The sequence below is a fragment of the Numida meleagris genome, chromosome 2, assembly GCF_002078875.1.
Source record: "Numida meleagris isolate 19003 breed g44 Domestic line chromosome 2, NumMel1.0, whole genome shotgun sequence".
NCBI lineage: Eukaryota > Metazoa > Chordata > Aves > Galliformes > Numididae > Numida > Numida meleagris.
Genome location: NC_034410.1, coordinates 6,550,976 through 6,561,813, shown reverse-complemented (window position 1 = coordinate 6,561,813; position 10,838 = coordinate 6,550,976). Strand labels below are relative to the sequence as shown.

The 10,838-nt window shown below is 41.6% G+C and overlaps 1 protein-coding gene across 1 annotated transcript in view; it reads right to left on the bottom strand.

Moving 5' to 3' along the window:
* The window catches only part of DPP6 (dipeptidyl peptidase like 6), a 461,031-nt gene that overhangs the window by 386,407 nt on the left and 63,786 nt on the right, over positions 1-10,838 (bottom strand). The window lies entirely within an intron of this gene.

Sequence of the window (10,838 nt, the reverse complement as noted above, 5' to 3'; positions counted from 1 at the left end):
GGGGGGGGAAGGGAGGGCGGGGAAGAAAAAAAATAGAAAAAACGCAACAAACACACCTGATCGTGAGGGAAAAGGAAAGGTGGGGAGGGGAGAGGGTGGGGAGAAGGGAGGCGGGACCGGCAGCTGGAGGGAGCCGGGAGCCCGGGGTGCCCGGAGCCGCTCGCAGGGAAGGGGCTGGGGAAAGGAGGGCGAAGCCGCCCCGGTGCCCTGCCCTGCCCGGGTCCGCCCCGAAGCCGTGCCCAGGGGTCTCTGCCACCGGTCCCTGTCCCTTCGTCCCCTCTTTCTCCTTCCCCCGTCTCTGCACGGTGATGGGGAAAGGGGGGTTGCGAGTTTTTGGATGTTGTTATTGTCGGTTTTTAAAAAAAAAAAAAAAAAAATCGGTAAATCTCGTCTCCTACTATTTTTATATTAATTCATTTATTTTTTGCTGCATTAAAACGTGCTTCAGCGCCCCTCAGTGGAAATCTGCCCAAAGTGGCTCCCGGTAGGAGCGGCCCGAGATAAACAAGCGCTCCCTACACCGGGGGCAGCCGGGCTGGGCTGGGGCTGGGACCGAAACTGGGCGGGGGTCCGCCCGCAGGCCCCCCCGGCCCCATCGCCATCCCTTTTGCCTCGGTCCACGCACACTCAGGCCGGAGAGCAGCGGCTGCTCATCAATGCTCCCGCAAGGGAAAATGGGCATGGGCTCGGGTGGGCAGCGGGGAGTGGGCAGGGGCCGTCCAGCCGCTCCCCTCGGGCTCCACAGAGACACAAGGGGACCATGCCTGTCGCTCTATCATTAGGCTCCGGGGTTTCCATAGCAACAGATGCTTAGGTTGAAAGGAAAGTGGGAAGTGGCAGAGTTGCTGTCCCCTCTTCTTCTCCCATAGCAAAATCCTCCTCTTTGACCTCTGGGTTTGCCAGAGATATTCCCTTCCTCTTAGGAGAAGCACATCGAGCATAAGCCAGGATCTTGCCCATTCCCATCCAGAGACTTGACGTGAACAGTTCACACACTTGATTATATTTCAGCAAGTGGACTTGATGGGCTGAGATTTTTCTAACACTATTCTTACTAAAAGTCTCAGCTGCTAAGAAAATATCATCTTTGAAATATTCAATTTTCTCCATCTTAAAATAGGGAAACCACAACCAGCTAGATCATACGTACAATATTCTGAAGTGTAGCCACCCCCTCTCCTCCAATCATTTCAACAACTGTCTGATCAAAAATCTCCTTACATCTGAACGGTTTCATCTGCTGCTTTTTATTTGTGTCTTCAAAGTCAGGGATGAAAAGTCTTAACATTTAGATGAAAAGGGAACTTTATCTCATCGAGAGAGAAAACACAAACAAATGCTCTGTCTCCTTTCCGATGGAACTTGAAAGGAGAAATCATTTTGATCTTCAGAACTGAGATCCTGACATTTAATTAAAAAATGAGATGAATGCACAGTGCTCTGAAGTGAAGGTCTAGCTTCTATGTCATAGCAACATGCATCACAACAGAGGTAACTTTCCACTTGGCCCCCTCTTAAGTTATGTTTCTGCCACAAACTGACTGCACACTACCAAAAATACAGACAGTTATTTCATCTGGAACTGCATTAACAGTGGCTTTATGACTATTTGGAATTGATGACAGCTAACTGAGAAAAAAAAAGACACAAAGGAATAAGAAAAATAAATTAAAAGAAATAATGCATTTTTAACTTTAAGGAAAACTAGGACATAAAGGAATAATCAAAGAAAGCCACAAAAAAGCAAGACTAAACCACCAGGCAGAAAAACACTGAAGATTAAATGTCTGATTTAAAAGGTCTCAAAGAAAGCACAGAAAGAAAGGAAAACATTCTGCCAGAACCACGAAGAATCAGTTCAGTTCCAAATGCATTCTGCTTGTGCTTTTAATTCTTGAGATTCAAGATGTCACATAATCAGGTTTGTCTAGTCATGCACACACATATTGTGCATGTATGTGTATACACAATTCACGGAAAAATTGTATTAAGGGAACACAAAACTGCAACATCAAATACTTTAAAAGCTCAGTGAAAAACAACCATCCAAATGGTCCTCATCCACCAGAAGTCCTGATCAAGCAGCTTTGGGCTGTGATTCATTTGCCCTGAAATAAATAATCACAGCTATTTAAAGGTTTTCCTGATTCCAGCTCTCTTCTCCATGACAGACCACAGACAGCAGAAGCGAAGTCGTGGCGTGATAAGGTTCCCGTTGGGAACGGCATCCCACGTTTCTCTAGCCCTGCTACAGTGAGAGTGACCCTGTGCAGAAGGGCTGAGCAAGCAGCGAGAAGCAGAAATATCTCGAATAACCAACCCCCTGCAACAGGATCCTCCAGAACCAGTCTGTCAGAGACGTTACTGAAAGCAGGAGGATTACTCTGAGTCACAGCGGACCAGATGATTTCATCAGGGACTCTGGAACCTGCCTGTGCACAAGCTATCTCGGGCTGTAGCTCGTCCCCTACGAGCACGTATTGTGGTATCTGTCCACCTCTTGGGGAGGGACACAGCCCAGTGCTCCTGAATCACAGCTCTGTGTTGGAAGCCCTTTGCTCTCCTTGCAATTCCATGGTTAATTTGCTGTTCACCTGTGCACAACCTGGTGCCTAGAGTCCTCTACAATGTGACCAGACATTGTCATACAGTGTGCACGCCAGCAAAGCACGGCTAAAAAGAAAACAAATGCAACACAGAGGCACGGAGATAAGACGGTCACTGGCAATCAACTAGCATTATATTAATAACTGTGGCTTCCTTTCAGCAAAAGGTGAGATTTGAGCATAAAGCAACCTGTATAGTGAAACACGTTTAAAGAGGCAAAATAATTCAGAAATGCAAACATAAGATTCAAGTCTTTAAACAAGCATCTTACATGTAAGAAAACCCTTCTCTTAGCTCCTGCAAACTGATAGAAATCTGTTCCCAAGATAGAAATCAAGGCATTTCAAAACCAACAGTGTTCTCAAGGGCCTCTTAGTTGTATATTTAATTCAGTCTCCAAAGTTCTGCGAGGAGGTTTCATTCCTAACTAGTGACATTTCCATCAAAATAAAGTGTGTTAGCTTAAGATATTTTCCTGGCAGTGGCAAAATAACTGTTTTACTGACATTTCTAAAGCGCACAGATAAAAATGACGCTTTGTTTTTCCACCTTGTATAAATAAACAGCATCCCCACATTTGAGCAATGTTATTGTAGCACTTCCAAACACAGGTCAAACCCAAACCCTTCTGCCTTTAAAACTAGACATAAAAGATTTCTTTTGGGACAAGACATCTCAGAGTGGCACTGGCAAAGAAGCAATCCAGCAACGCATCTCTTGGATATGTACTTGTTAAATGTCTGTCAGGGAATTCAATGTTTGTGAGCAGTTATTCATGCTCAGTTCTTCTGTTTTGACTAAGCAATTTATGTTTGCTTAAACTTTGAACTTGTCATCTAAATAATAGCAAATCTGCCACACATAGAGCTAAGCATATTTCTGGCTGACGTGGCAGGAGAAATGTGAGCAGTCGTTTAGCAGAAAATTGTTAACAGAAATTAATTTTTCCAATAGTTTAAGTATTTTTTTTTATTATTTTAAATATGAGATTATCCTTTCCCAATTAACTTTTAAAGGAATGTTAGAAGGTTCTGCTTACCTATTCATATCACTCCAGAAAGCTCCAAATTATTATTTGTTCTTAAAACGACCACCTTTATTAGTACCATTAATAGGTATTTATTAATACAAGTGTAACATCCCTCTGATTTTATTTTTTTTAATAATAGCAACTTTCCAGGCACTGCAGAAACAACATTTTAACACCTATTACAATTGTTAGCCAAGATAAACACTTCCAGCTTCTGAATCTCTACTGGCCTCAGGCTTATGCCAGCTATACATCTGCTGTCCGTTGTCATCTAAAACCCAACACAAACCAAACCAGAACAGAAAGTCTCTTTGCTATGTCAAAATGCATCAATACAGCAGTCCCTGAGGATACACTCGATCGCTCATTTTGATCTAATGTTTGTGCAGGGGGAAGCACATAATTTTGTCAAGATAAGTGACAGTAGGGCTGCTGAAGTCTGAGGGGCATTATATACTGTGGAATTAGTATGCTGACTTAGTATGCTCGCTTTCTTATATCATTGTTTGTGCTCATAGCATCTTGAAGCAAATTCTGCAGAAATGCAGCACTGGACAGCAAGTGAACCTGAGACATAAAAAATGTGAGCTTCTTTCTGGCATCACGGAGATTATTCTAAAACATAATCCTCCCATCCTTACTATAAGAAAACAAAACAAAAGGACTCAAAACAAAACCAAAAACCCAACACCTAAGCAAACACCAAGCTAGCTTGCCAGAGTAGAAAAAGAGAAGCACTGGAAAAACTATTTTTCTGGGCATTTTGAGAATAATTCAATGAGTAGATGAAGGCTCTTTCTGGGACAAGAAAACATTAATACTCAAGCACTGGGAATAACAGGCAGGATGGATTACAGGATACAAGTTTTTGGGAAGAAAACAGAGTGGGCTGGAAGAAAAAGCTGTTCAGGTGAAGAGAAAGATCCAGGGTGAGCAGCGAAGAAAGAAAAGTGAAAGTACCAGGAAAAGGCAAAGACACAGTGATGTATCAAGAGGGCTGAGAAAGGAGACGAAGACCACTGGAGCCAAAGAGTAAGAGAAGAAACGGACCACAGCTGGCAGAGATGCAAAGCACCAACATATCTGGAAAACTGGGATACGGGCTGCAGTGCCACAAGATTGTCTGGAGCCACACAATGGGAGGATTTTCAGAGGGATCAGCCTCTCCAGAGGATGATTCCAACACCTGGTGGATAAATGTTTGCTCTGTGGTCAGAAGAGAGGTGATCCGATCCACCAGAAGTCTTACTACACAGCTAGACCTCATTGAATGAAACCAAGAAAACACATCGTTGAATATCAGTTCATCCTGGTGGTGGGAGCACGACTGTTCCCAGAGGAAATGCGTGGAAGTCCTAATGCTAAGGACATTTATAAATAGCCTGTACAAGGCACTAGAAAATGTGCTGTAAGGAATTATCCTGCCAGTTGGCAAAAGGGTAGACCATATGACTGAACAGGTCTCTTGCGTCGCTAGTTTTTAAGATTTTGCAGGTGGTGCAGGGGAGAGAAAAGGAAGAAAAAAAAGATACAGAAGGGAGTTCTCAGGAACAACAGTTGTGCAAGTCTGCTGCCAGCAAAGCCTAAGTAAAAGAAGGTTCAGATGCACACGTGTTTGAACAGCTGTACAGCACGATGAGGTCCTGGCCCATCACTAGACCTAATATTGCAACATACACAAAGAGTAATTTGCACTGAAGATTCTCTTTCTTTCCTTAATTAATATTCTGTCTCTTGAAGCTTTGTCTGAGAAAAATTAGGATGACATCCCAATTCCATGTCTTCAAGACAAGCCAGGAAGTTAAGCATTAAAGTCACAGATAAATACATTATGCTTTGGATGCCAAGAGCTGTTGGCAGCCAGGCAAGACTCAGCTAATGTTGCTGAACTGGTCACCATACACATTCTTCTCTGCTTTGCAACATGTCAGTTTTTGATGTTTGAATCAGATATGCCATGACAACAACCAGCTTGCTTGATTAATATTGTCTCTCAAAGAGGCTATCAGTAAGAAAAGGAAATAAATTCAGCATTAGAAAAGCAAAGGCGGCTGTTGAAAGCCTATCAAAATAGCAACCATTTTGCACAAGTATCCCCAGCTACTTCATATGGATTCTATCTTAAGGCAAGAGATAATGTTCAGCTACACATGTGAGGGTGATACACAAGGTTCCTGTTCCGCCTTATGTCCATGTACTGCATCCTTAATTGCCCATGTTGAGAGGAGTTGATGACATTCCTCTCTAATTCAGCACTATAAAAAGGAGTAGCAGACAGATACAGAATTTCTTTACCTTGGAGGAATTCCGTACTCCCACTTGAGCATTCAAAATCGTAGAGAAACAGAAGAGATTTAACCAGTCAGCATTTCAAATACATGCCAGTGACTTCTAAAGGAACAGACAAGACAAAAGGGTTTCATTTAAGGATCTCTTCTTTACAATATAGAGATTTCCTTTAAGCAGAACCGTGACTCTTCGGACTAGCTGTCACTAAATTGACTGCTTTCTGGCTGGTTAGAAAAGAACAAAAACCCAGACTGAATAAAAGCCCCAGGGGATGTAATGACACAATTTTACATTTTAGATTCTCGGAGCTAAAGGAAAGAACCTAGAGAAATATATGAATACACAGAGAAGCGAGCATATAAGGAGAGATGGACACCTCAGAAAGGTGTCCATCCCACCCCATCCATATCCCACTTTACCACTGGGGTAACAGTATTCCTCTAATCCTTTGTTTTCATTCTGGCCCTATCGAGCATAAAATTTCTTCCTCCAGTTTGACACAAGTTCACAGGTTCAAATATTCTCCACTTGCAGTGTTGTCCAAACTAAGGAGTTCTGAAAACCCCGTTCTGAGAGCATGTTGAGTAGCCTCTAGGAATAAATTCTGGATTGCACATCTTGAAATCTTTAGTTAAGGTTCAGTCTAGTTCCCATTTCACATGAGAATTACAGACAGAAGAGAAGAGCCTGTCTTCTCAGGGCAGTTTTCAATGTGCAGAACTGCCACCATAGGCATTTTAGGATGTATTAGGACTGAAAAGGAAAGCATATAATGAGTTTGAGTCATCTGAAGCTAAGTGGTCTGTAAGCAGGGACTTTATAGAACATTGTTTTGGATTTACTGTTCAAAGTCCCTTGAAATCACCTTGAAAATAAATAATTCCTTTCCAAATTTCACTCTCATTTGCATTGGTAGATGTTTGTGATACTTGACTATTAGTATGTTCTTTCCTGCCCCTTTGTCTTCATAAACTGATTAGAACAAAACCTTACTAGTTCGTTTATGTTCTTCTAATTGAAAATACTCCAGTCATCCAATTCATCTGCCTTAGTAATACAAAGCCTAAAACAACTGAGGCTCTCTTAAAGGTTTATTAATGCTTTAAGTCAACTGCCATTAGGTAACAGCAAATATACAGGATCATCAATGGCTGTCCAAACACTGTATTCAGTTTTCAAGAGGTGGGAGGCACACTGACAAGAGTGGAATACTAACAGGACATGAATAAATTACATTCTTGCTGATTCAACAAAGGTTTATGAGCACAGTTGTGTAGTATCACCAGACAAGATAGTACCCAAAGAGAAATTTTCCTTTTAAATATCTTTTGGGATGTGCTTTAATTTAACTCATCAACATATGTGCTTCCCACTAACCGTACTGCAGTCTTTCAAAGCATGTCAAACAGAGACACTGAGGTCAGCTTTGCAAAGGTGTTTAGTAACACAAGGTACTGGAATACACTGGAATTACTGAAATCAGATAAATGATGGCATGATCAATACAAGCCACTGCTTTGGAAAACTCCAGTGGATATTCACATTAATCTTCACATATTTTCCGCATGTACCTAAATTTAGGGGTATTTGATTATTAGTTGTTAGTAAAGCCAGTGTAGATCTTATTGGCTCACTAAGTAATGTTAAATAAAAATAAGTAAACCCTTGAGTCAAGGCACGCATGTTTCTAATACTTCCTGACTTAGACACAGATTGGTATGTATATTTAATTGCATGTGCCAAGGAATCATAAAAGCATGTCAAGTGCACCAAATGAAAGCAGGTGTGAAAACTAACTTCAGAGGTGTTCAGTTATTTCACTGCGATGACAAAAGCAATTCAGTATTCTGCTAATTACGAAAATACAAGCTGCTTCATAATGATCTGAGCATGACTGTGGCAAAGGCAGTCCTGCAAAATGTTGACTGCAACTGATATTTTCAAAAATCTGAAAGAAGTCTGATTTGCTTTTCCATTTGAAAAAAAAATCTAATTCTCTCCAAGTTATGCAAGAATATAGCAGCACTCAGATCCTCTTGTTCCTCTCCACAAAGCAGACAAGCAGCAACAAGGCAGCTAAAAATGTCACATCAGAGCTTCATCAAACAACCTTTGAGCCCATCACAATTTCCGCAGCGATGACATCAACAAGACTTCAGCAACACAGACAGCGCTGCATTTTGTAAGTGCACAAGAATTGAAAGCAATTGTTAAAAAAAAAAATGAAGCCGCTGTGACTTAAAGCAGTAACAACTTCTGTTGGAACTCCACTTGATACACCAGATGATGCCTCTCCTACAGGAACCCCCATCAGCAACATGCAGACAGAAACAGCAGCACCGTTCATCTGCAGTTTAAGGTTCTTGATAATCATAGAATCATTACAGTTGGAAAAGACCGCTAAGATCATCCAGTCCAACCGTCATGAAATTATTCCTCATCAGTGCATATTCAATGGTCTGAAATATATAATCTCACTAAAACTTCCTTCAACTTCATGAGACAAAGTTTACCAATTTTCTGTGTCAATTGTTTATTCTAGCCATAATTCACCAATCTGAATGTGTCTTTGACTATCTAGTAACTCAGTAAAACAGAATTCACTACTGATTCTGGGGATAATAAATTCATTGAAAATATCCTTTACTGAGAAAAGAGAGTCTCCATCCAAAGGAACAAAGTCTTATATGGGTGCAGCTTGGTATTTCTGGAGGTGGATGGCACCATGAAACAATTAGTATGGCCTACTTGTGTCATCTGCACACATAGGAGTCCTTCAGCACAGAGCACAAATTGCAGCACATTATGACAAACGCAGGCAACAACTTGTCAGAGGTGGAAACATTGGGTGGAAAACAAAGATGATGTATCCAGAAAGTGGGACAGTCACCCCAAAGAGGGCCAAAACTGCGTTTGGACTCGAATGTGAGACGTCACGTTCTACTTATAAAAATTTAAATGACCTGGGATTTTACTGTCAAAGGCATCTTCCTCACCTTGACAAACTCAGTGCTTTCTTTGTATTAAAAATGAAAGAAAATACACACAAAGAGCTCAAATCTTTGCAATTTGTTGTGTTTTTTTTTTTTAAGCCCAAAATAGCATTACTTTCAAAACACACATCAAGACCTATTTCTAAATAAACTATCAGCATATTCATCTTTGGCCTGCTTTTCCCAGGGAGCTGTAGAGAAGCACCGTTTTTTTGGTAATGCACCTGTGTTTAGGGTTTACTGTCCAGGGCTGAGAAGCTCCCCATTCTTGTGGCTGACTCCACTGGGATTCTTGATCCAAGCTGCAGCTCCCCATAGAATCATAGAGTCATTGAGGCTGGAAAGACCAATAAGATCATCTAGTCAACTTATGCTTGTGACAGCTCTAGACTATGTCCCTCAATGTGACTATCTATCTATTGTTTTCTTGAACCCCTCCAGGGATGGTGACCCCACCACCTTCCTGGGCACCTGTTCCAATGCATTACCACTCTTCATGAGAAAAAAAAAATTTTGTAATATGCAACCATGCTGCCACAAGCACTTAGACACAGGCAATTCCCTGGCCAGGCCACCTAGTTTAACAGGCAGCAGGAGCCACACGTTATTCCACCTCACAAGCCCCACATGTGCCCCCAAATGTTTCTAAATAGGTTTGTGGGTCAGTTGCAATGCAGGCTGCCAATGCATCCCAGCTCAGTGCTGCAGCCATAATAGGAGAGGTCTGATGGCACTTCGCTTATTTTAGGTGCAGCCTAAGGCAAGTTTACAAAGCAATCTCCCTCATGCTCTTTTGTGTTACTGGTAGCGCCTTTATATATATTAAGAAAAAAAGAAAAAATATCCTGATATCTTTGCAATGTGACTTCTAAGCTGATAGTGGGCCTTTAAGATGAAAGCGCAGCCATTATCTCAAATATGCTCCATCACACATAATTGTTGTCTATTATCTACTTCAGATTAGAAATAGACATCATTTCTTTATCATATCCCTTTGGAGACTCACTGCTCTCAGACCCTGCCCTCTGCTGACTTGTTTCTCTTGTGAACACAATGCAGTCTGTTACACGCGTGACAGCCTAGATGGTACACTTTAAATGAGATGAGTCTTTTATGGGAAGAGGCCAAAAAGAAAACGAATGAAGTGAGGAAAGAACAATGCATAACATACTAGTGATTTCTACTTCCGACATCAAATAACTGGGGGAGAGGGCAAAAAGAGAAATAACAATTTTATTTAAAATCTAAATTAAAATTTTCTTAAAAATAGGAAGAGAATTCATTGGGATCAATGCAATTTTAAATATAAAAGTCTGGGTCACTTTCTACTCCTTAAAAATAAAACTGTTTTGTTTACAGCGCTCGTCAAGCCTGCTCACTGGGTTTGATGGAGAAAACAAGCCAGACCTGGCGGAAGCTGCGGTGGTAAGTAAGGAGCTGTACCATCCTGCTAAGCCACAGCATTAGCAGAGACTGCACAAAGCAGCTCTGGGACAGAGGAAGCACTCCCACTGCCACCTGCCTGTGCCCTCTGCTCAGCACACACTATTACAAGTGACATGAGAGCAGGCATCTTGATATCTATTTTCACTTAGGGCCCTTAAAGTGGAGACAACATCCATTAGGACTTTTAGTAAACTTCTGAAATAAAACTCCTTGTCGGCATTTTACCTTTGAGGACCAGTGCAGTTAAGTGATTTGCTCATGCAAGACCATACGAGGGGCACAAGAGTGCACAGACTTCATGCTATGGCCATTTATTGTATGAGGTAATGGCTCTCTTTTCTGTGAGCACTACGAAATCTCAGCAGAATTAAAACAAGCATCAGGAGAGAGATGCCGCTTGCTAACTGTGGAAGCAATGGGCCCCAAACCTGCACTATTAATCTGGTCCAGCACTATTCCTGCTTAAAATAGGT